The following is a 25,904-nucleotide window of genomic DNA, read 5'->3' on the forward strand; positions in this document are numbered from 1 at the left end:
TAAAGAGAATTATGAAATGAAATAAGTATCCAATTAACACAGGAAATAATATGAACAATGGGGTTAGGAGAGCAGAGGTCAATGTAAGAGATGTTTCCAAAAGTAATGATGTTGTCATGGAAGTTGGCAGATGATCAAATTATCAGGCATGTAAAACTGATCATGAAGGTGTTCCAAGGAAATTAATTGTTTCATCAATATTGAACCCAAAATTAAATCAACCCAAACATAGAAAAGGAAAAAAAAAAAAAGGCAAAAGGCACAGTGTAATGATGCTCTCTTTACTCCTTTGGAAGGGATTGATAAAATTGCAACTACTTCTTGTATAAAGAATCATCCATTTTATAGATGACTACAAATTCAATCCTAAACCTTCAAATACAATGAAAAGAAAGTATGTACTGAGAGTTGGAATGACTACTCACCTAGGCCAAACTCTCACCTAGGAATGAAGCATCAGGCACACAGTGCACTGAGCATGGCTGAAGGTGCATTGACTAATCTTCTAAAACCTACTCCAGAACGACAGAGACTGGTACAACTCCATTTGTGCTAAATTTGGAGATATAAACAATATTTTGGAGTTAAAACTTAGAATTTTTCAAATCTACATAAAAAGTCAATTTCTTTTTTTTCTTGCAAAAGCAGAAAAGATGAGAGGACATTGGCACCTGCCAAGAGTGTTGATGAAACGGGATACTTCCCTGGCCTCTTTGCAGGAGTTGCAAAGGGGTTGGCTTGTTTACTCGGCCCACAGCTCTCAACCCCTCATGGGAGGGGAAACTCACAGGTGAGTGGGTGTAGGGGCCAGGACGAGGGCTTCTGTGTGCCAGCAGGAGTAGAACTCTGTGCAGCCCCATGGCAGCATCTAGGGGGATTCCCATGACCCCTCAAGCCCCAGAGGGTGAGTGTTACAGTGTGCTCTTTTAGCTTTTCTATCCACAGATGACTTAAGTATTTAACAGCTCAGTGGAGGGTCAGGGTGACAGCCTTTTGGACATGCCCTCTTGGTACCTCAGTTCTTGTTTAGCATCCAGGAAGAATCAGGTCATGCAAACAAATTGAAGGGTAGTGAATGTGGAGGATTTTATTGAGGGATGGAAGTAGCTCTCAGCAGGATGGGGAGCTGGAAAGTGGATGGAATGGGAAGGTGGTCTTCCCCTGGAGTTCAGCCAAACTCTTCTCTGAGGTCCCACCATCAAGCTGTCCCTCTGAGCTCAAACTGCTTCTCTCTGACATCCGGCTTCTTCTTTCTTTCTCTGCCACTGTGCTACTCCACTGCTCTGCTGCTCTGCCACTCTGGTGATGGGGCCTGTGGTTTTTATGGGTAGAGGATGGGGTGTGGGGTGGGCCAAAAAGCAAAATTTGAGTGGGAAAGCAGGAAATGCATGTTCTCATTTTGGTCTGTGGTCCCAGGCTTGAGGATGTGTGGCTCTTGCTGGGGGCAGCCCTCTTCTACCCAGTATTTCCCTGCTTCCCACCCATATCACCAACACTGCTCCTAACCCTACTCAAAAGGTACATTAAAATATAGAGGTGGAAAGTTATATGCTGCTTCTCTCAGAGCAAACCCTTTGTCTTATATAAAATAACTAACTTTATATAATGCTCCACAGCATAATTTAAAAAGAAAACTAATTTTGACATTAGTCAGAAATCTGTAGACATCTCTACTCCTCTAGTAACTCTGAAAACTGGGTCTGCTAATGAGTTGGTAGCATTAAATCTGAAGACTGAAAATTTTCTATTCTGTTCTTCTCTTTTTACCCTTACTTTAGTGGAACAGTAAATTTCAGTAAAATCAGTGAAGGTGTATCTGCCAAGGTTCCAATCAACACAGAGGAAGAGAAGACTTGTTCTATAGCTAAACTAGTAGACAACCCAGAAAAAATATCTCTACTTATAATAAACAGAAATCCTAATTACTGCATCCAACTACCTGACCATCATTCATTTTTAAGAGACAGACTTTTTAACATTCCAAAGTTCTCACCCAAAAGAGATCTGACAGTTTTCTGACTGCAATCCATTCTGGAGAAGTTGCTACTAAACTGAATAGAATAAAGTTATTGTTCCTTTAAATACATTATCTATGAATGGACAATCAAGATTTATGTCCCTTAAGGCATAGGACAGCTGTTAAATGTTGTTCCTCCATTGTACTAATCAACTTCATACTACTGGAGGATATTTGTAAAAAATATTTATATATACACACATACACACACACTCTTAAAAGAATTTGTACTAGGTTATTTATTTATTTATTGAGACAAGGTCTCACTCTGTTGCTCAGGCTGGAGTGCAGTGGCATGATCATAGCTCACTGCAGCCTCAGCTTCCCAAACTCTGGTGATCGTCTCACATCAGCCTCCCAAGTACCTGGGACCACAGGCATGTGGCATTATACCTGACTAATTTTTGAATTTTTTGTAGAGACAGAGCTACACCATGTTGCCAAGGCTGGTCTCAAAATTTTGGGGTCAAACAATCTACCTGCCTTGGTCTTTCAAAGTGCTTGGATTACAGTTGTGAGCCACTGAGCTCAGCCTGTCCTAGGTCTTTTAATGTCAAAAGAACACTTGCCAGTATATATGTGTGTGTGTGTGTGTGTGTGCGTGTATATATATATACACACATATATATACACTATATATATACACATATATATATACACATATATATACACATATATATACACATATATATATACACATATATATACACACACATATATACACACACACACATATATACATATATATATACACATATTTGTCGTTTCTTTGTCTTAAAACTGGTATATCCTGCTTTAAAACTTTAAGACAAAGTGTAAATGATTTTCTTTTTTTAATGAGAAATAATCACCTTTTGCCAATTTTATTTGCTGATTTTATTGACTTGCGTATTCCACAGTGGAGACCTCAACATATTCTATGTATTGTGTTTTAGTAGCTAGGTGAACATATGTATGATATTTTCCACCTTAATATTACTCTTTAATTGAATACATTTATAAGTTACATTAAAGCTTATTTTATGTTGAAAGAAGGAGCTAGAAAACTAGTGATGTTAAACAATGTTTAACTAGTGATGTTAATAAATGTGTTAACATTTATTTTCAATGATGAATCATTGATGAATCATTTATTTTCATTCATCATATATTCAATGATGAATCACTTATTTTCAATGATGAATCATTTAGTTTACAAGACGTATCTTGTATTTTCTTTATGTAATTGCCAAATCAGAGTCAAATTTATGATAAGTTCATAGTACTTCCATATTTTATTAATATGAAATACTTGATTTTTACACCTTTAGAATTTTAATTGCACAAGGAGAATTTCCAATAAATATTTTCTGTATATAATTTGACACTTTCTTCACAAATATTACACATTCTATGCTCCAAGGCCTTAAACAATTTCTTGTGAAAATGTTGCTGCATTGTCACGGTTATTTCACAATTTTCATATAGAGAGGAATACGGATTAAGTTATGTTCATTTGCTTTTTTTAACTTTTATTTTAAGTTCAGAGATACATGTGCAGGATTTGTAGATTTGTTACATAGGTAAACACATGTCATGGAGATTTATTGTACAGATTATTTTATCACTCAAGTATTATGCCTAGTATCCATTATTTTTTTAATTCTCTCCCTCCTTTCACCCTCTACTGTTTGGTAGGCCCCCGTGTTTGTTATTTCCCTCTATGTATCTATGTGTTCCCATCATTTAGCTCACACTTACAAGTGAGAACGTGTGGTATTTGGTTTTCCATTCCTGCGATAGTTTGGTAAGAGTAATGGCATCTAGTTCCACCTATGTCCCTTCAAAGGACATGATCTTGTTCCTTTTTATGGCTGCATAGTATTCCATGGTGTATTTGTACCACATTTTCTTCATCCAGTCTATCATTGATGGGCATTTAGGTTGATTTTGTGTCTTTGCTATTGTGAATAGTGCTGCAATGAGCATATGTGTGCATGTGTAGTTATTATAGAACAATTTATATTGCTTTGGGTATACGCCCAGTAATTGGATTGCTGGGTCGAATAGTAGTGCTGTCTCTAGGTCTTTGAGAAATTGCCATACTGTCTTCTACAATGGTTGACCTAATTTACACTCCCGCCAACAATGTAAAAGCATTCGTTTTTCAACACAACCTTGCCAACATCTATTATTTTTTGACTTTTTAATAATAGCCATCTGACTGGTGTGGGATGGTATTTCATTGTGGTTTTGATTTGCATTTCTCTAATGATCAGTGATATGGAGCTTTTTTTCATATAATTGTTGGCCACATGTATGTCTTCTTTTGAGAAATGTCTTTTCATGTCGTTTGCTTACTTTTTAATGAGGTCTTTTTTTTGTAAATTTGTTTAATTTCCTTATAAGTGCTAGATATTAGATCATTATCAGATGCATGAATTACAAAAATTTTGTCCCATTCTGTAGGTTGTTTACTCTGTTGATAGTTTCTCTTGCTGTGCAGAAGATCTTTAGTTTAATTAGATCCCATTTGTCAATCTTTGCTTTTCTTACAATTGCTTTTGGCATCTTCATCATGAAATATTTGCCTGTGTCTATATCCTGAGTGTTATTGCTTAGGTTTTCTTCTATAGTGTTTATAGTTTTGGGTTTTACACTTGTCTTTAATCCATCTTGAGTTGATTTTTGTATATGATATAAGGAAGGGGCCCAGTTTCAATTTTCTGCATATGGCTAGCCAGTTCTCCCAGCACTATTTAGAGGGGAATCCTTTCCCATTGCTCATTTTTATCAGGTTTGTCAAAGATCAGATGGTTGTAGGTGTGTGGTCTTATTTCTGAATTCTCTACTCGGTTCCATTGGTCTATGTGTCTGTTGTTGTACTGGTACCATGCTGTTTTGATTACTGTAGCCTTGTAGTATAGTTTGAACTTGGGTAGTGTGATGCCTCTGGCTTTGCTGTTTTTGCTTAATATTATTCAGGCTATTCAGTCTCTTTTTTATTCCGTATAAATTTTATTCCACATAAATTTTAAAATAAGTATTTTTCTATTGAATCTGTAAGTTGCACTGGGAAGTACGGCCATTTTCAAAATCTTGATTCTTCCTATCCATGAGTATGGAATGTTTTTCCATTTGTTTGTGTCTTCTCTGATTTATTTGAGCAGTGGTTTGTACTTCTCCTTGAGGAAGCCCTTCACTTTTCTTGTTAGCTGTATTCCTAGGTATTTGTTCTCTTTGTAGCAATTGTGATTTGGCTCTCTGCTTGCCTGTTGTTGGTGTATAGGAATGCTAGTGATTTTTGCAAATTGATTTTGTAACCTGAGACTTTGCTGAAGTTGCTTCTCAGCTTAAGAAGCTTTTGGGCTGAGATGATGGGATTTTCCAAATATAGAATCATGTCATCTGCAAACAAAGACAATTTTACTTCCTCTCTTCTTATTTGAATATGCTTTATTTCTTTCCCTTGCCTGATTGCCCAGGCCAAAACTTCTAATACTGTGTTGAAAAGCTGTGGTGAGAGATGTTATCCTTGTCTTGTGTCAGTCTTCAAGGGGAATTCTTTGAGCTTTTGCCCATTTAATATGATATTGACTGTAGATTTGTCATATATGACTCATTATTTTGATGTCTGTTCCTTAAATACCAGTTATATTGAGAATTTTTAACATGAAGGGATACTGAATTTTATTGAAAGCCTTTTCTGCATTTACTGAGATAAGCATGTGGTTTTTGTCTTTAGTTTTATTTATGTGATGAATTACATTTATTGATTGATGTATGTTGAAACAACCTTGCATCCCAAAGATGAAGCCAACTTGATCGTGGTCGATAAGATTTCAGTGTGCTGCTGGATTCAGTTTGTTAGTATTTTGTTGAGAATTTTTGCATATGATCATCAAGGATATTGGCCTGAAGTTGTCTTTTTGTTTGTATTTCTGCCAGGTTTTGGTATCAGGATGATGCTGCCCTCATAGAACGAGTTAGGGAGAAGTCACTTCATTCAAGTTTCTGAAATAGTTTCAGTAGGAATGGTACCAGCTTTTCTTTATACATCTGGTTGAATTCAGCTGTGAATCCATCTGGTCCTGGGCTGTTCTGGGGGCGGTTGGTAGGCTATTTATTACTGCCTCAACTTCAGAACTCATGACTGGTCTTTCAGGGATTCAATTTCTCCCCTGGTTCAGTCTTGGGAAGGTGTATTTGTCCAGAAACTTATCCATTTCTTCTAGATTTTCTAATTTATGTGCATAGATGTATTTTATGTTCATTTGAAAAAGCTGAAGGATTAATTGAAGTACCAGAAATTTTAGTTTTAATTCTAGTAAAATGACTAAATAAATTATGATGTAGGCATGCAGTAGATACCAGTTTAAAGTTCTGGCAAATGTCACCAATCTAAAAACTATGAAGGATACAGATTATAAAAGTTTTATACAAAATTAGAAGTATTAGCATCTAAAATTACATAGTAATTTTATCATTTTATTAGAACTAAAGCCAAGATTTCTTAAATGTTTACACATACATTTGATATGGGAGTGCTGGGAAGGGAAGAACACGGTCCCTTTAAATGATATGGAGTTGGGGAAGGGAAGTGCTAGGTAGATGAGGGTGTGGTCTCTGGCTAGGGCTCCGCTTCTCCCCCACTGCCATGAGTTTGGAGCACCCCAGCCTGCCTGTCTGTGTATGCTCCCCTAGAGATTTGAGCAGTGGGGCACTGAAGAAGCAAGCCACACCCCCATCACATGCCCTGCAAGGGGACAAGGGAACTTTTCCCATTTCAAATGGGGGCTTTTCCAGGATCTCAAAAGTTGAGTATGAGCAAATACAAAACTATGGGGTCTGCTTTTCTTCCAAAACCCTGCCACTTTTCTTTCTATGGGTAAGATGCTCTGTTTTCTCTTTGTCTCTTTTCTCTCTCACATGGTTTAAAATGGCTGTCTCTTTCTTTATAGTGTTAAGAGTTTTGTTACAGGCTGCAGCAATTTTACTAAGTAAAATGAGCATTTGGCTCAGCCAACAAAGATGCAAGTCAGACCAACTGTTCCTAGAGGTGCCATGTATGCCTCCATGTCAACAGCCACAGGTACACATGGCTCAGGGCACCTCCCGTTACCCTTTTTCCTCCCAGTTCAGGTGCCTGGGTGTGCCCACAGCAGGCAAAGGCCAAGTTCACCAGCCATGAGGAGGGTGGGAGGAAGCTGAGGCAGTAACCAGGACTCTACAAGGTGCTTCTTACCTGCCGTGCCAAGGGAACTTTCTCTCCCCTGGCCAAGGAATTAAATCTGGTCTGAACTGGGGAAAGAATGGGAAAGTTATAAGGATTAGGAGGGCCCACTTGCACTAAGCAAGTGGTTCTTCCCTCAGAATCTCTCCCATTTTTGCCCCTTAAGCTGTTTTTCTGTTTTTTCCTTTTTTAAGTGAGAAGGCTCCCCGTTCTAACACTGTTTCTGATAGGGAAGTTAACGGTGAAACGACCCCTGCTGGCTGAGAACTGCAAATTCAGCAGGGCATACTTGAGACTCTCTAAATGGACACAAACCGCTTCTGAAACACCTTTTCAGTCCCAAACTTGATTCTAAGCTTCAGGCTGAGGTCCTAAAAAGGAAAACCAGGTCTGAGGGATCCAAAGCCAGGCAACAGGAACAATATAAATGGACAGCCAATTTCTGCCAATTGAAGCCTCCACCCCATGGAAGGAGGCCATGCTTCGTGGCATAAACAGGCCCAGGGAACTCAAAGTTTGCCAACAGCAGGGAGAAAAGAAGGCATAGATGAGGGCAGTTAATTCCTATTCTCCAGATTTTCTCTACTTCATGGGTACCTACCGCATTGGTACCTATGTCACTTGCCAAGGTCAAGGTCAGTGGGGCTCAGGGACAAAAGGTGGAAAGTTAAAGGGACACTGGCTTTCTCTCTCCATCACACCCTGAGTATTTGCTGAAAGAAGAGAATGATGGACACCTCTGTTCCCTGTCTTTCAGAATGGGCAACCAGTTCTCTTCACCACCTCCAGCTTATACTCCTCTGGAGTGTATCCTGAACCATTGGGACTGCTTTGACCCTCAGAATCTGGAGGAAAAACACCTCATAGCCCTATGCACAAAGGGTTGGCCAAATTATGATTTACAGGAAAGACTGAGTTGGCCTCAGGAAGGAACCATTCATTTCAATACCACTTGGCAGTTGGAACTTTTCTGCAGACATGAGGACAGATGGTCTGAGGCCACATATATGGAGGCTTTCTATATCTTGCAAGGCAATCCAGACCTTGGCTAACAATGTAAGATAGATCCAGCCCTCCTGTTTGCCATCTTAGGGAAGGCTGCAAGGGGCAAGCCTAGAGAATTAAAGATATGAGTCCCAGATGCACCCCCAACAGGGGAGCCAACTCCCTCAAACCCTGCTCCTCCAGGTCTACCCCAACCTCCCTATCCAGCTTCAGCCTCTCACTTGCCCCCTCCTAGAAATCCTCACTCTAAACAAGCCCCAGTCTCACTCCTGCCCCTCCAACAGATGCCCAGTGAATTTGGGCCCAGTAAGGTCCAGGTCTCCTTCTCCCTACAGGACTTAAAGCAAATTAAGGAGGATCTTGACAAGTTTTCAGATGACCCTTATAGATAGAGGCTCTCCAGAATTTCACCCAAATATTTGAACTCTCTTGAAAAGACGTTATGTTACTTTTGAATCAGACCCTGATGGACACTGAGAAACAGTCCACTCTGCAAGCAGCAGAGAGATTTAGGCATGAGCTTTGTATCACATATAGTGTCAGGGAAGGGGATGAATATTATCCAACTGGAAGAGAAGCAGTACCAGTAAATGACCCTAAATGGCATCCCAATGATGAGATGGAAGACTGGAGACGCACACACTTTCAGGTGTGCATAATGGAAGGCTAGTATAAATTTATTACTCAGGCAGCTCCTGATATCAGGAGGAAGTTGCAGAAACGATCCCTGGGATCAGCTCGTACATTAGAGGACCTCCTGAAAGTGGCTACTTTGGTCTTTTATAATACAGACTGGGAGGCCCAGGAAGGAGAGAGGAAATACACAAAAGAGCAAAAGCTTTAATGGCCACCATGCAACCCCACAAACCCTAGAATTCCCAGGGTACACCTGTTAGTTGCTAAAGATATGGCAAGAACAGTCATCTCTCTTCTAAAGTTTATTTGCTCCTGTGCAAGGTTTTATTTCTTTCAACAGAGTGAAACAGCTTGGGGTACAATGTTATTGTTAGTATATTTTCTTCTTATGTCTGTAATATTTGGCACTAAATTGTTTCTTTTAATAATACACATGTTTAACCCATGTATACTTAACCTTATAAAGCTTGTTTTTTCTCTCATGCCTGGAAGCCATCAAACTCCAAATGTTCAGGCAACCAGAGCCTCAGATGATGGCTCCGCTTTGCTAGGAACCCTTACGTAGACCTCTCAGAAGCATCTGACAGCAGTTTACCCCAAAACAATGCCCCCTGTCAGCAGGAAGCAGCTAAGACCAGTCATTGTCCATATTCTCATGGTAGTTAGATACACCTCTTCAGAGAGGGGAAATAATATGGGAGTGCTAGGAAGGGAAGAACGTGGCTGGCTAGGGCTCCACACCCATGGAGCTAACTGAGAACAGGCATTTCCTGCCCAAATGTTGCATTTCCCAAGACCACCCTGGCCTGCCATGCCCCCATCCTGTGCCTATAAAAACCTGAGACCCTAGCAAGGCAGACACAGAAGCAACTGGACATCAAGAGGAGCACATCAGCAGAGGAACACACAGGCAGAGGAGCACATAGGTGGCTGGACATTGAGAGGAGCACACTGACAGGCACCAGCATGATGGTAGGCCACTGACTGACAGAACAATGCGGAGTTAGGCTGGGGCAGCTGGAGGACAGTCTGGGCCGCTGAGCAGCCTGACTTCAGGGGAAAACCATCTCCCTTCTGGCTCTCCCATCTGCTGGTAGCTATTTCCACTCAATAAAACCTTGCACTCATTCTCCAAGCCCATATGTGATCTGATTCTTCTGGTACCCCAAGGCAAGAACCTCAGGATACAGAAAGCCCACTGTCCTTGTGATAAGGCAGGGGTCTAATTGAGTCGACTAAAACAATGCACCTAGAGCGGCTAAACTAGAAGAGCAAAACTAAAAGAGCACACTGTAACACATGCCTACTGGGGCTTCAGCTGCAAACATTCACCCCTAGACATTGCTGTGGGATCTGAACCCCACAGCCTGCCCGCCTGTAAGCTCCCCTAGGGTTTGAGCAGGGGGGCACTGAAGAAGCCAGCCAAACCCCCATCTCACATCCTGCAAGGGGATAAGTGAACTTTTCGCATTTCACATTCAAGCCAGAACTGTTGAGAGAAACAATGGGTAATTTTCTGGCTTATACTTATTCTGGGTTTCAGAGAAGGTTGGTGTTCTGTTTCTACCTTCAGAATTGCATTGGCTACTTAATTTAAAACTTTGGTCAAACAAGCTGATTGTGGAGTTAACTGCTCTTCATTAAAGCTACTTAGAGCTTTTCCACTTCATATTATTAAGCTTCTGTGAAAATTTTGCTTTTGCCTGGTTTCAGAGAGTAAGTTATTTAAAAAAAAAAAGAAAAAAATCTCTTCTTAGTTTTCACCGTACTCAACTATCAGTAGAATTTCACATACTTGATTGCTTCCTCCTTGAAATTCTTTCTTTAAAAGAAACCCTCTCCCCACCCCAGATTCTTCTTCTTCTTTTTTTTTTTTTTTTGATGGTCCTTCTCAGCTTTCTTTTGTGGTTCCTTTTCCTTTTTCCACCCCCTAAAGTTTGGAATACCCCAGTGCTTGTACCTCTTCTTATCTGTGCTTACTTCCTAGGCAATGTCTTCTGGTGTCATCTATGGGCTGCTAACAATCACATTTATTTCTTTAGACCTAGCCTTTCCCTTGACTTCCAGCCTAAAGTGTCTAACTGGATTCCTGACATTCCTACAATGATAGTTAATAGGCACTTTACACTTAGCATGACTCAAGCTGAAAGCCTAGTCTTTACTTCATACAAGCTTCTCCCTCAGTATTATCATTATCAAATACATCTTACTACTTGATTTTCATTTCATATTACCTATCCAATACATCTAGATAAATTTAGAGTATATCTAGATATTCTCTATCTTTTGAGGCCAGTTTAACCCCAGCTTGGGCAACACAGCAAGACCCTATAGCTTACTTTTAAGGTAAAGATATATATACCTTAAAAATAGCTGCCAACCCAAACCAAGCCATTTTCATTTCTCACTGATTATTGTGATAGGCTCTTGACCAGTGTCCTTGTACTTATCTCCTCATCCCCATAGTCTATTCTGCACACATTATTTAGAATGAATTTATAAAAATGTAAGTCTAATGATGTAAGTCTTTATGGCAAATTTTCAACTACCTATCTCACTCAGTAAAACATGAAGGTTTCCCTGTAGTTCACAAGTTACTATATGATGAGGCTCCCATGTACTTCTCCAAACTTACATCTTCCTACAGTTCTTTTTAGTGCCTGTTGCACCATCATACTGTTCTGCTTTAGCCAAGCATGAACAATGCAATCTACAAATGAGATCTGTTTTATTTCTTTCTTTACAATCTGTATGCCTTTTATTTATTTTTCATGTTTTATTGCACTAAATAAAACTTCTATTGTGATATTCAATAAAAGTGGCAAGAGTGGCCATCCTTGCCTTTTTTCTAATCTTAGGGAGAAAGCATTCAAATCTTTCCCCATTAAATATGATGTTGTCTGTAGTTTATTACAGATAGTCTTTAACAAATTAAGGTAATGTCTCTTTTATTCCTAGGCTTCCAAGAGTTTTAATCATAAATGGTTGCTGAATTTTGCCAACTTCTTTTTTTAATCGATTGATACAATCACATAAAGCTTTTTTATGTAAATACAACTATTAATAGAACCCAGAATCAGAAGACTAAAAAGGACCCTGCATCTATTGAAATATTTAGACAAATTAATAACTATATGAGAAACAAAAACTATATTGTAGCAGGATGAGCCGCAGGCAAAACCTCTCAGACACAAAGTTGGAGAAGGAAGGGCTTTATTCATCTGGGAGCATCGGCAAGCTACTGCCTCAAAATCTGAGCTCCCCGAATGCACAATTTCTGTCCCTTTTAAGGGCTCAGAACACTAAAGATTTCACATGAAAGGGTCGTGATTGATTTGAGCAAGCAGGTGGTACATGACAGGGGCTGCATGCACCGGTGGTCAGAGAGAAACAGAACAGGGCAGGGAGTTTCACAATGTTCTTCTATACAATGTCTGGAATCTATGAATAACATCGGTTTCTAAGTTATGAGTTGATTCTTAACTAATGGGTTTAGGCCAGGCAGGCCCAGGCCTGGTTTTGGGCCTGGTGCTGGGCTGCCTGTCTTTGGTTTTACTTCCTTATTGTTTTTTCTTAAAACAGGTACTGAGTATAAAACAATATAAAACAATATGAGAGGGTCTCTCTCTTCCCTCATTTCCCCCATTTGAGACTCTCACTTTTTATTAGGGGGAGTTCTCACTCCTATTTTTGCTACTTATGTCTTTTTGTGCAATAGATTGATAATGATTTATATAGTATGCTTGTGCTGAAGCATTTTGGTGAACTAAGGTAGCGACAAAGTTTTTTATCATTTGGAGAAATACAGGTATCAGACAAGGGAGCAGTAAGCAAGTTCCTATTACTATTATTACTCTTATTAGAAGAGTTCTAAATCTTCTTATTGCTGGGAACCAATTTCCAAACATGGCCCCTGGATTGAGTCCGTGCCACACTTGCATAGGTACATGTGCCAGTTTTGTTATATATTTAACTATGTCTTTAACTACTTGCCTTTGGTTATCTATGTGTAGACAGTAATTAGTAAGGTTAAATTTCTTATAGACCTCTCTTTTAGCTGCTAGCAAGTAGTCGAGAGCCAATCTATTTTGATAGACAGCATTTCTTCATAAGAGTCTCTTGCCAGGCAAGAACAGTCAAAGCTTGACTGGTTTTATTAGTAATAATTTCTAAAACAGCTTGTAACTGTATGATTCGGTTGAGCATGTAGATAGGGGTTTGATATCTTCATGAGCCATCTTGTGCATAAGCGGTGGGTCCATAGTATTGTATGATTTTTTCAGGAGACCATTCATTATCTTTCTAATCACCTATGGCTATGCTTCTTTTTTCCCGGGAAGCACAGACTGGGAAGCCCAGAAGTTCACCTGTTTTTATGGACAGTAAGAAGAAAGATGGCTTAATGGTGCCAATTACACAGCTACCTGTCCACTGATCAGGCAGCTTAGCATAAGCTCTGTGTCCACATATCCAGTATAACCCAGTGGGGGCCATCCAGTCCTGGTGGAATTCTGGGTGGGCCTAAACAGCCTGCAACTTTGGAAATTTACTGAATGGATTTCTTTCTGTGTAATTGGACCTCCACCATGTAACTGTTTTTGTGGTACCATTATACAGCTTTTGCCTAAGACAACTAAGCCGCTTTACAGGATGAGTGAATCCTTTTCCTTCTCTAGCTATACAATACTGTCTAATAATTGAGACTTTTAGAACTTAAAAATTGTCAGGGTGGTTCTTTTGGGCTGGAAATTCATCAGGAACTGGTCTGTAGGAACTAATTCTCGGGCTTCTTATGGCCATTGATCTCTTATTACAGTTTTCCTACAAACAAAATGAAGTGACATTTAGAGACTGGGCTACATGCTCGGCTAATTGCAAAAACAAATTTCTGGTTTTTCCTGGAGTCTCTGGTACTGGCACATTTAGTTTATCATAGAAAGTCTGAAATACTGGTTCTGGAGAGCATCTTTGAACCTCTCCTTTTATTAGGATGCTTACACTAAAATCTAGTCCTTTTCTATCAATGCCTAATATTACATATTTTCCTTTATTCTACTTTGGGTCTGAGGGCTTTGTGATTATCAATTCTAAAGGGCTGCAGCTCCCACTCATGCAGGAGGGGCTGACTTTTCCTTTTTTGGAGCCAAACAGGATCTTTTTTATCTTCTTTCTAAGTAACCTAAATGAACGACACAAGACCAGTATTGACACATCTCACATAAATATGATTCTTGACAGATGTACTTATATTCTGCTATGTAACTTTTTTTCTAATCTAGAGAACTGCATCTTAACCTATGCTGTTTACTATTAATAGCAGCACAGGCATCAAATTTTAAGGTTACATTTTTGGGGACCCCTTTTTCTTCTGTTCTAGCTATTACTTTACTTGTGTCCCTTAGAGAATGACTAGTTCTTAGTCTTACTTCAAAGACTGTGATCATGGGAGGTTCAAAGGGGTCATAGCACACATTGGGCTGGTCACTTCCTGGATTACATACTTTGTACTGGGTGTTATTATACAAACAGTTTCTCTTTGGAGTCCCCAGGCATTCATAATAGCTATAAAATAAAAAGATTGTCTTAACTTGTCCTACCTCAGTGACCTGATGTATGCACTGAAGGCAGTCCTCTGTGTGGGAAGAAGTATTGGAAGCTTTTGCCATACAGGTCCATGTTATAAGGAAAATAAGTCCTATGATGGTTTTCATCATGCTTCAGCTGTGCGTAGACCAGTCAGCTTCCAGGTGTGACTGGAGCAGGGTTTGTCGTCTTCTTCAGAGTCACTTTGCAGTGGTTGGCGAAGCTGCTTCCATCTACATACAGCTCCTAGTCTACAGATGTTTAAGGGTGGTCTTGGAGGTTGGGCCTACTAGAATAAACTGAGTCCAACACCTCTACACAGTTTATGTTTAACTGGGCTCTCTGATACTAGGAGTAAGGCGGCGGGGTTCAGGTGTTGCAAACTTCAATGGTTATGCGGGGATTTTCACAGAGCAAGCTTTGGTATCTAGTTAGTCTAGCATTCATTAGTTAATGGTGTCCTTTGGTATTAATTAAAATCACCACAGCATGGGGGGACTTTATGTTTAGCTTTTGTCTAAGAGTTAGCTTATCTGCTTCTTGTGCTAACAGGGCCATTGCTACCAGGGCCCTTGGACATGGGGGCCAGGCTTTGGAAACCCCGTCTAGTTGCTCTGAGAGATAGGCCACTGGCCTTGGCCAGGGCCCTGCAGTCTGGGTTAAAACTCCAACAGCCATTTTTTCTCTTTCTGACACATAGAGTGTAAAGAGTTTTGTCAGGTCAGGTAGCCTCAGGGCTGGGGCCGACATGAGTTTTTCTTTTTAACTTATGAAAAGCTCATTGCTGTTGGTTGTAATAGATGTAGTTTATTTAATCTACATTTTTATTGACTGTCGTCTACTAAAATATTGACTTAAATCCTGTAACTATTTGATTTCAAGCCTTAAATTAATCTGGTTTTCTTTGCGGGGCTCCAATTGCATCTAAATAGATGTGAGAGTTGAAAGACCTATAAGTTGCTTCTCTCACTTTACGATGTCTTATTATTATTATTATTATTTTCCCCTCTGGTTGATGAAATGCCAAGATGAAAGGGATAGCCAAATGGACTAAAGCACAAGTGCCACTCTAGTTATTCGGCAGAGTGTCCAGTAAAGGTCCACACATCCGCTTGGGGATGAACAAGGGCTGACTGATTGATAAGCTCTTGAAAATTCTTAAGCTCACTGCATCCCTTCGGGTCTCCAAGGAATGCTAAGTCTCCTCCCTGCCGTGAGAGACAAAAAGTGAACTTAGCATTTGGAGATGGAGGCTGGATGGCCCTCAGGGGCTGACCCGCAGGGACTTCGGGATATAGCAGAGAGAGCTTGGCATGACTTATTACTCCAGGCTGTAGAATCCCGGAAAACAGCTACCATGCAGCCCACGCCTGGTAGACTGGAGGACCACCTTAGTGGAAAGGGGACAATCAGGGCCTCTGGCCTGCCACGTGCACAAGCATAACAATTGCTTTTGTTTAACATGCAGATGGAATATTTGATCTATTTCAACCAGGCATTTGCATCTTGGTATGCTGGCTTAATTGCCAAAGTTTGTTTTAAGTCTTTAACTTATATGATCCTCTAGTAAAATGAATGTTTCCTTTAGCACCTATTTTTATTAGTTTTTAGACCAAAGAAAGCTAAACACCATTTTATATTTAATAATGATTCTTGTATGATTTTTATACCAGATAAGTTAAATTTTACTTTTATATTAGTGTGTTATTTATGTTAAACTTAATTTTAATAAAATCCTTGTAGACATATTTATCTATTTTTTTATGTTTGACCATAAGGTAAGATTTTATAAACTCTTTTTAACCTTTTATAATTTTTGTTAAAGAACAGGTTGATGCTTTAAGAAAAAACCTGTCGCATTTTTACTTTAATGTCCAGTTCACAGAAAAACTGGATGATACCTTTTAACTTTAGCTAATATGTTGCACGCAGAATTTTCTTCACAATTAACGTTTTAAAACTTGCTTAAACTTTCAAAACAGTAATTTTTTAACCTTTCAATTTAAGCAAAAATTCACATTCTTATGCCTCCTTATAATCTTTTTACCAAAAGTATATTTCACTTTTTTTATACACCTTGCATATAAATGGTTTCTTCAATAGTACTCAGGAGGCCTTATTACTTTTAAATTATACAACATTTTTTGCATGAAATTTTTTTATAACATTTTTTCTTTCACAAATTTTGCAGACAATTTTTCAACATGTCTTAACTTTTTGACTTATTACAAACTTTTTTTTTTTTTAAACAACCAGTTAATTTATTTCAGGACAAGAATTTACCATATAACATTCTATTTATATAAATTCTGCCTCCCCCTTTTTTTTTTCCTTTTTTTTTGTGAAGATAACCATTAGTTATGTCTTTGGACTAGACTAAGGCCACAAGATTAGAAGTTACTATAATACATGTTGTACTGTTAACTTTTAGCAAACTTCACTTTTGTTGAAAACCTTGTAAGTTTGGGATTTCAATTATCTTTTGCTATTAATAAGACCTTGTTCAGTCTAAATTAACTTAGAATTGCTATAGATGGGCATCTTTGGTTTTTCTCTGCTGGTCTTTCCTTGCCTCTGCCAGCCGCTTATGCGGCTGTTCTCTTAACTACTGTGGGTGGGGAGGGGCTCTAAAACCAGCTGTAACTGTGTATGAACGGAAACTGGTCTGGGTGCCTTGGCTTACGTGTTACCTTGCGCGTTACCTCTGAAACAAGGGACCTGTCAAGGCTTCCTTCTGATGGCCAACCTGCCTCTAATGCTGCCCAGTCTATTTCACACAAAGTTCTAAGTTTTCCTGGTGTCATAGTAACACTGTAATCTCCTTTAAATCCTTTCTTGAAATTTTTTTTTCCGATTCAAAATACCATGCTCACACCACACACTCTCACCACAAGACAAACAACGGGTAAAGAGGGCACACACACACTTTTACCATTTACAGTAAATCAAAACCATGAAATTCAAAATCTGAGTACCAAAAAATTCAAGACAAGTCAAAACCAAAACCAAAGTATCCAGCAAGTCAAGTCAAGTCAAAACCAGAACGAAAGTGCCAATGCAGGCACACCGTGGGCGGTCAGGCCACGCTTCTAATCAGATGGAGTGGGGCAAGTTCCGAAGACTAGTCTTACCAAGTTTCAGATGTCCGGACTCCAAGTGCCAGTTCCTTCCTGGTGTTCAGCCACTGTGTTAATCCTCTGCAGGGACCTGCTATGCAATGCGCTGGCAAGGCATTCCACCGGGGCAATTTCCTACCATATCGCTGGGGGTGACTCACCCGGCTGCCTATTAGGAACAATGTCACAGAAGGGGTGTACACCCCCTGCTACATTGGGAGTGATATCATCCTCTCGGTCCCTGTTTATTAGGAACAATATCCCTAGGGAGTGTACACCTCCTGCAATATTCAGACTAATATCATCCTCTCGCCCCCTGGATATTAGGGTCAATATCACAGGGGTGGTGTGCACCCCCGGCAAAATTGGAAGAAGTATCATCCTCTCCACCTTTGGATGGACAGTATCACGCGGGAGGTCTCTGCCCCCTGCGATATTGGGAGTCATATCATCCGCTCCCACGCAGGACATTAGGAACAAGATGACCGAAGGGATGTACACCCACTGCGATATTTTCCATAATGTCATCCTCTACCCCCTGGCTATTAGGAGTAACATCATAGAGGGGTGTACACTTTCTGCGATATTGGGAGTCATATCCTCTCCCCCACGGATATGGCTAAGAGTTTTATTAATTATTAATAGTAATAAATAATAAATACAACAGCAATTAATAGTAATCACCAATATTAATAACTACAGTGGAGACAGTAAAACTTAATGTGGATTAAAAATAATAATGATTACTATTAATCATTAATGGCAATATCAATATTAATAATAAAATAATGATATCAGAAGTGATGTTACTTAAATCCATCGTAAGTGATGTTGGTAATAAGACAATGATTAATATTAATAACTAATATTATTAAAAATGACATTAATGGTAAGAATTCATTTTAATCATGCATAATCCTATCTTTAAAGTAATCATGAATGATTAATAATATTAATTAATAATATGCTATTAATTAATATTACCATTGATAATTATTAATGAGGCAGATGTTTAATAATTCATAATATTATTACTCCTAATACCGCAGGGGGTGTACACCTACCTGTGATATTGTTCCTAATGTCCAGGGATGGAGAGCAGGATAGTAGTTTTAATATCGCAGTAGGTGTACACTCACCCTGTGACACTGATCCTAATATCCAGCGGGTGGAGTATGACATGACTGCCAACATAGCAATGAATGTACAGCCACCCGGTGATATTACTCCTAATATTCACGGAAGAAGCGTATGATATTACTCCCAATGTGGCAGAGAGTGTACACCTCTTCTGTGATATTGTTCCTAGTAACTCGAGGGGGAGAGGGTGATAATAATTCCAGCATCGCAGGCTGTGTTCACCCACCCTGTGATATTGTTATTAATATCCTGAAAGGGAGGGGATGATATTACTCCCCATAAAGGAGCAGGAGCTGTACACCCACCCTGTGATACTCTTCCTAATATTCAGAGGCCGAGAGGTTGATAGTACTCCCAATATCGCAGGAAGTGTACACCCCCGTGCGAGACGGTCCTTCATAATATTCCAAGGCCGACGGGGTGATATGACTACATATATCACAGAAAGTGCACACCCCCCAGGGATATCGTTCCCATGATCCTGGAGGGAAGAGGATGGTATTACTTTAAATATCACAGAAGGTGGACACGCCACCACTAATATTGATTCTAATTTCAACGTGGGAGAGGAGGATATGACACCCAATAACGCAGGGAGTAGAAAGGCCCTTGTGATACTGTTCTTAATATTCAGGGAGGAAGAGGATGATATTACCCCCAATACAGACGGGTGTACACCCGTCTGTGAAATAGTTCATAATTTCCAGAGGGGAGACGACATTACTCACAATATGGTAAACAGGCTGTGGGTCCACCGCAGATCCTAAAAACCAGGGGGGCAGAGGGGCTGGCTCTTACTCCCCGCCTCGCGGGGGGCGCCTCGTCCCCCCGCGATGGGGGTCCTAAGAGCCAGAGGGCAGAGGGGCTGGCTCTTTCTTACTCCCCGCCTCGCGGGGGGAGCCTCGCCCCCCTGCGATGGGGGTCCTAAGAGCCAGGGGGGCAGGGGGGCTGGCTCTTACTCCCTGCCTCGCGTGGGGTGTGTACAACCCCTGCTATTTTGGGAGTAATATCATCCTCTCCCCCTGAACATAAGAAACAGTATCACAGGTGCATGTACACTCCCTGCGATATTGGAAGTAACAGCATTTCCTCGCCCTCCGCATATTCGGAACAATATCACAGTGGGTGTGTACAGGCCCGGCGACATTGCCGCTAGTTTCTTCCTCTCCCTCCCAGGATAGTGGGAACAATGTCACAAGGGGGTGTACACCCCCTGCGATATTGGGGGTAATATCTTCCTCTCCCCCGCTGCCTATTAGGAACAATGTCACAGAAGGGGTGTACACCCCCTGCTATATTGGGAGTGATATCATCCTCTCGGTCCCTGTTTATTAGGAACAATATCCTTAGGGAGTGTACACCTCCTGCAATATTCAGACTAATATCATCCTCTTGCCCCCTGGATATTAGGATCAATATCACAGGGGTGGTGTGCACCCCCGGAGAAATTGGAAGAAGTATCGTCCTCTCCACCTTTGGATGTTAGGGACAGTATCACGCGGGAGGTCTCCGCCCCCTGCGATATTGGGAGTCATATCATCCGCTCCCACGCAGGACATTAGGAACAAGATGACCGAAGGGATGTACACCCACTGCGATATTTTCCATAATGTCATCTTCTACCCCCTGGCTATTGGGAGTAACATCGTAGAGGGGTGTACACTTTCTGCGATATTGGGAGTCATATCCTCTCCCCCACGGATATGGCTAAGAGTTTTATTAATTATTAATAGTAATAAATAATAAATGCAATAGCAATTAATAGTAATCACCAATATTAATAACTACAGTGGAGACAGTAAAACTTAATGCGGATTAAAAATATTAATGATTACTATTAATCATTAATGGCAATATCAACATTAATAATAAAATAATGATATCAGGAAGTGATGTTACTTAAATCCATCATAAGTGATGTTGGTAATAAGACATGATTAATATTAATATTAATAACTAATATTATTAAAAATGACATTAATGGTAAGAATTCATTTTAATCATGCATAATCCTATCTTTAAAGTAATCATGAATGATTAATAATATTAATTAATAATATGCTATTAATTAATATTACCATTGATAATTATTAATGAGGCAGATGTTTAAAAATTCATAATATTATTACTCCTAATACCGCAGGGGGTGTACACCTACCTGTGATATTGTTCCTAATGTCCAGGGATGGAGAGCAGGATAGTAGTTTTAATATCGCAGTAGGTGTACACTCACCCTGTGACACTGATCCTAATATCCAGCGGGTGGAGTATGACATGACTGCCAACATAGCAATGAATGTACAGCCACCCGGTGATATTACTCCTAATATTCACGGAAGAAGCGTATGATATTACTCCCAATGTGGCAGGGAGTGTACACCTCTTCTGTGATATTGTTCCTAGTAACTCGAGGGGGAGAGGGTGATAATAATTCCAGCATCGCAGGCTGTGTTCACCCACCCTGTGATATTGTTATTAATATCCTGAAAGGGAGGGGATGATATTACTCCCCATAAAGGAGCAGGAGCTGTACACCCACCCTGTGATACTCTTCCTAATATTCAGAGGCCAAGAGGTTGATAGTACTCCCAATATCGCAGGAAGTGTACACCCCCGTGCGAGACGGTCCTTCATAATATTCCAAGGCCGACGGGGTGATATGACTACATATATCGCAGAAAGTGCACACCCCCCAGGGATATCGTTCCCATGATCCTGGAGGGAAGAGGATGGTATTACTTTAAATATCACAGAAGGTGGACACACCCCCACTAATATTGATTCTAATTGCAACGTGGGAGAGGAGGATATGACATCCAATATTGCAGGGAGCAGAAAGACCCCTGTGACACTGTTCTTAATATTCAGGGAGAAAGAGGATGATATTACCCCCAATACAGACGGGTGTACACCCGTCTGTGAAACAGTTCATAATTTCCAGAGGGGAGACGATATTACTCACAATATGGTAAACAGGCAGTGGGTCCACCGCGGATCCTAAAAACCAGGGGGGCAGAGGGGCTGGCTCTTACTCCCGGCCTCGCGGGGGGCGCCTGGCCCCCCAGCGATGGGGGTCCTAAGAGCCAGGGGGGCAGGGGAGATGGCTCTTACTCCCGGCCTCGCCGGGGGCGCCTCGCCCCCCTGCGATGGGTGTCCTAAGAGCCAGGGTGGCAGGGGGGCTGGCTCTTACTCCCAGCCTCGCGGGTGGCGGCTGGCCCACCTGTGATGGGGGTCCTAAAAGCCAGGGGGGCAGGAGGGCTGGCTCTTTTACTCCCGGCCTCGCGGGGGGCGCCCTAAGAGCCAGGGGTGCAGGGGGTCTGGCTCTTTTACTCCCGGCCTCGCGGGGGGCACCTCGCCCCAATGCGAGGGGGGGTCCTAAGAACAGGGGAGCAGGGGGGCTGGCTCGTTTACTGCGGGCCTCGCGGGAGGCGCCTCGCCCACCTTGGGGGGGGGGGTCCTAAGAGCCAGGTGGCCAGGGGTACTGGCTCGCTTACTGCCGGCCTCGCGGGGGGCGCCTCGCACTCCTGCGAGGGGGGTCCTAAGAGCCAGGGGGCCAGGGGGGCTGGCTCGTTTACTGCCGGCCTCGCCTGCGAGGGGGGTCCTAAGGGCCAGTGGGCCAAGGGGGCTGGCCCGTTTACTGTCGGACTCGCATGCGAGGTGGGGTCCTATGAGCCACGGGGCCAGGGGGGCTGGCGCGTTTACTGCCGGCCTCCCCTGCGAGGCGGATCCTAAGAGCCAGGGGGCCAGGGTGGCGGGCCCGTTTACTGCCGGCCTCGCCTGTGAGGGGGGTCCTAAGGGCTAGGGTCCAGGGGGGCTGGCTGGTTTACTGCCGGGCTCGCGGGGGGCACCGCGCCCCCGTGGGAGGGGTGTCCTAAGAGCCAGGGGGGCAGGGGGAGTGGCTCTTAATCCCAGTCTCGCAGGGGGCGCCTTCCCCCCAGCGATGGGGGACCTAAGAGCCAGGAGACCAGGGGTGCTGGCCCGTTTACTACCGGCCGAGCCTGCGGGGGGGGGGGGGGGTCCTAAGAGCCAAGGAGCCAGGGGGCTGGCCCATTTACTTCCTGCCTTGCCTGGCGGTAGGGGGGGAGGGGTCCTGAGGGCCAGGGGGGCTGCCCCGCTCACTGCTGGCCTGGCCTGCAGTGGGGGTCCTGAGGGCCAGGGTGGCTGCCCCGCTCACTGCCGGCCTGGCCTGCCAGATGGGGTCCTGAGGGCAGCGGGGCAGCCCCGCTCACTGCCGGCCTGGGCTGCAGCGGGGGTCCTCAGGGCCAGGGGGACTGCCCCGCTCACTGCCGGACTGGCCTGAAGCCGGGGTCCTGAGGGCCAGCGGGGCTGCCCTGCTCACTGTCGGCATGGCCCGCAGCGGGGGTCCTGACGGCCAGCGGGGCTGCCCCGCTCACTGCCGGCCTAGCCTACCAGCGGGGGTCCTGAGGGCCAGTGGGGCTGCCCCGCTCACTGCCGGCATAGCCTGCCAGTGGGGTTCCTGAGGGCCAGGGGGGATGCCCGGCTCACTGCCGGCCTGGCCTGCAGCGGGGGTCCTGAGGGCCGGGGGGCTGCCCCGCTCACTGCCGGAATGGCCTGCCAGCGGGGGTCCTGAGGGCCGGGGGGCTGCCCCGCTCACTGCCGGCCTGGCCTGCCAGCCGGGGCCCTGAGGGCCAGGGGGCTGCCCCGCTCACTGCCGGCCTGGCCTGCCACCGGGGGTCCTGAGGGCCAGGGGGGCTGCCCCGATCACTGCCGGACTGGCCGGCAGCGGGGGGGTCCTGAGGGTCAGGGGGGCTGCCCTGCTCACTGCCGGCCTGGCCTGCAGCGGGGGTCTTGAGGGCCAGGGGGGCTGCCCCGCTCACTGCCGGCCTGGCCTGCAGCGGGTGTCCTGAGGGCCAGGGTGGGTGCCCCGCTCACTGCCAGATTGGCCTGCAGCAGGGGTCCTGAGGACCAGGGGGGCTGCCCCGCTCACAGCCGGCCTGGCCAGCAGCGGGGGTCCTGAGGGCCGGGGGACTGCCCCGCTCACTGCCGGCCTGGCATGCCAGCGGGGGTCCTAAAGGACAGTGGGGCTGCCCCGCTCACTGCCGGCCTGGACTGCAGCGGGGGCCCTGAGGGCCGGGGGGCTGCCCCGCTCACTGCCGGCCTGGCCTGCCAGCGGGGGTCCTGAGGACAAGGGGGGCTGCCCCGCTCACTGCCGGCCTGGCATGCAGCGGGGGTCCTGAGGGCAAGGGGGGCTGCCCCGCTCACTGCCGGATTGGCCTGCAGCGGGGGTCCTGAGGGCCAGGTGGGCTGCCACGCTCACTGACGGCCTGGCCTGCCAGCGGGGGCCCTGAGGGCCATTGGGGCTGCCCCGCTCACTGCCGGCCTGGCCTGCCACCGCGGGTCCTGAGGGCCAGGGGGGCTGCCCTGCTCACTGCCGGACTGGCCTGCAGCGGGGGTCCTGAGGGCCAGGGGGGCTGCCCCGCTCTTTGCCGGCGTGGCCTGCTGGAGGGTGTCCTGTGGGACAGCGGGGCTGCCCCGCTCACTGCCGGCCTGGCCTGAAGCGGGAGTCCTGAGGACCAGGGGGGCTGCCCCGCTCATTGCCGGCGTGGCCTGCTGGACGGTGTCCTGTGGGACAGCGGGGCTGCCCCGCTCACTGCCAGATTGGAATGCAGCAGGGGTCCTGAGGACCAGTGGGGCTGCCCTCCACACTGCCGGCCTGGCCAGCAGCGGGGGTCCTGAGGGCCGGGGGGCTGGCCCGCTCACTCCCGGCCTGGCATGCCAGCAGGGGTCCTAAAGGACAGTGGGGCGGCCCGGCTCACTGCCGGCCTGGACAGCAGCGGGGGTCCTCAGGGCAAGGGGAGCTGCCCCGCTCACTGCCGGCCTGGACTGCAGCGGGGGTCCTGAGGACCGGGGGGCTTCCCCGCTCACTGCCGGCCTGGCCTGAAGCGGGAGTCCTGAGGCCCGGGGGGCTGCCCCGCTCACTGCCGGCCTGGCCTGCCAGCAGGGTCCTGAGGACCAGGGGGGCTGCCCCGCTCATTGCCGGCGTGGCCTCCTGGAGGGTGTCCTGTGGGACAGCGGGGCTGCCCCGCTCACTGCCAGATTGGCCTGCAGCAGGGGTCCTGAGGACCAGTGGGGCTGCCCTCCACACTGCCGGCCTGGCCAGCAGCGGGGGTCCTGAGGGCCGGGGGGCTGGCCCGCTCACTCCCGGCCTGGCATGCCAGCGGGGGTCCTAAAGGACAGTGGGGCTGCCCGGCTCACTGCCGGCCTGGACAGCAGCGGGGGTCCTCAGGGCAAGGGGAGCTGTCCCGCTCACTGCCGGCCTGGACTGCAGCGGGGGTCCTGAGGGCCAGGGTGGCTGCCCCGCTCACTGCCAGATTGGCCTGCAGCAGGAGTCCTGAGGACCAGTGGGGCTGCCCCGCTCACTGCCGGCCTGGCCAGCAGCGGGGGTCCTGAGAGCCGGGGGACTGCCCAGTGCACTGCCGGCCTGGCATGCCAGCGGGGGTCCTAAAGGACAGTGGGGCTGCCCCGCTCACTGCCGGCCTGGACTGCAGCGGGGGTCCTGAGGGCCGGGGGGCTGCCCCGCTCACTGCCGGCCTGGCCTGCCAGCGGGGGTCCTGAGGACCAGGGGGGCTGCCCCGCTCACTGCCGGCGTGGCATGCTGGAGGGTGTCCTGTGGGACAGCGGGGCTGCCCCGCTCACTGCCGGCCTGGCCTGAAGCGGGGGTCCTGAGGGCCAGGGGTCTGCCCCGCTCACTGCCAGATTGGCCTGCAGCAGCGGTCCTGAGGACCAGTGGGGCTGCCCCCCTCACTGCCGGCCTGGCCAGCAGCGGGGGTCCTGAGGGCCGGGGGGCTGGCCCGCTCACTGCCGGCCTGGCATGCCAGCGGGGGTCCTAAAAGACAGTGGGGCTGCTCGGCTCACTGCCGGCCTGGAGAGCAGCGGGGGTGCTCAGGGGAAGGGGAGCTGCCCCGCTCACTGCCGGCCTGGACTGCAGCGGGGGTCCTGAGGGCCGGGGGGCTGCCCCGCTCACTGCCGTCCTGGCCTGCCAGAGGGGGTCCTGAGGGCCAGGGGGGCTACCCCGCTCACTGCCGGCGTGGCCTGCTGGAGGGTGTCCTGTGGGACAGCGGGGCTGGCCCGCTCACTGCCGGCCTGGCATGAAGCGGGGTTTCTAAAGGACAGTGGGGCTGCCCGGCTCACTGCCGGCCCGGACAGCAGCGGGGGTCCTCAGGGCAAGGGGAGC

At 45.6% G+C, this 25,904-nt stretch overlaps 1 long non-coding RNA gene across 2 annotated transcripts; it reads right to left on the minus strand.

Annotated features, from left to right (window-relative positions):
* Positions 1 to 1,063: 1,063 nt before the first annotated feature.
* LOC129009928 (uncharacterized) lies at positions 1,064 to 22,694 on the minus strand. Of its 2 annotated transcripts, none has more exons than XR_010127769.1 (3): positions 21,672 to 22,694; positions 17,585 to 17,738; positions 1,064 to 1,312 (listed from the first exon to the last, which is right to left on the minus strand). It is a non-coding gene; the product is annotated as an uncharacterized LOC129009928 (long non-coding RNA). The 2 variants fall into 2 exon arrangements; XR_010127768.1 differs by lacking the exon at positions 21,672 to 22,694 and adding an exon at positions 19,438 to 19,529.
* Positions 22,695 to 25,904: the final 3,210 nt, after the last annotated feature.

Source organism: Pongo pygmaeus, chromosome 10 (genome assembly GCF_028885625.2).
Source record: "Pongo pygmaeus isolate AG05252 chromosome 10, NHGRI_mPonPyg2-v2.0_pri, whole genome shotgun sequence".
In the NCBI taxonomy this organism is placed as follows: domain Eukaryota; kingdom Metazoa; phylum Chordata; class Mammalia; order Primates; family Hominidae; genus Pongo; species Pongo pygmaeus.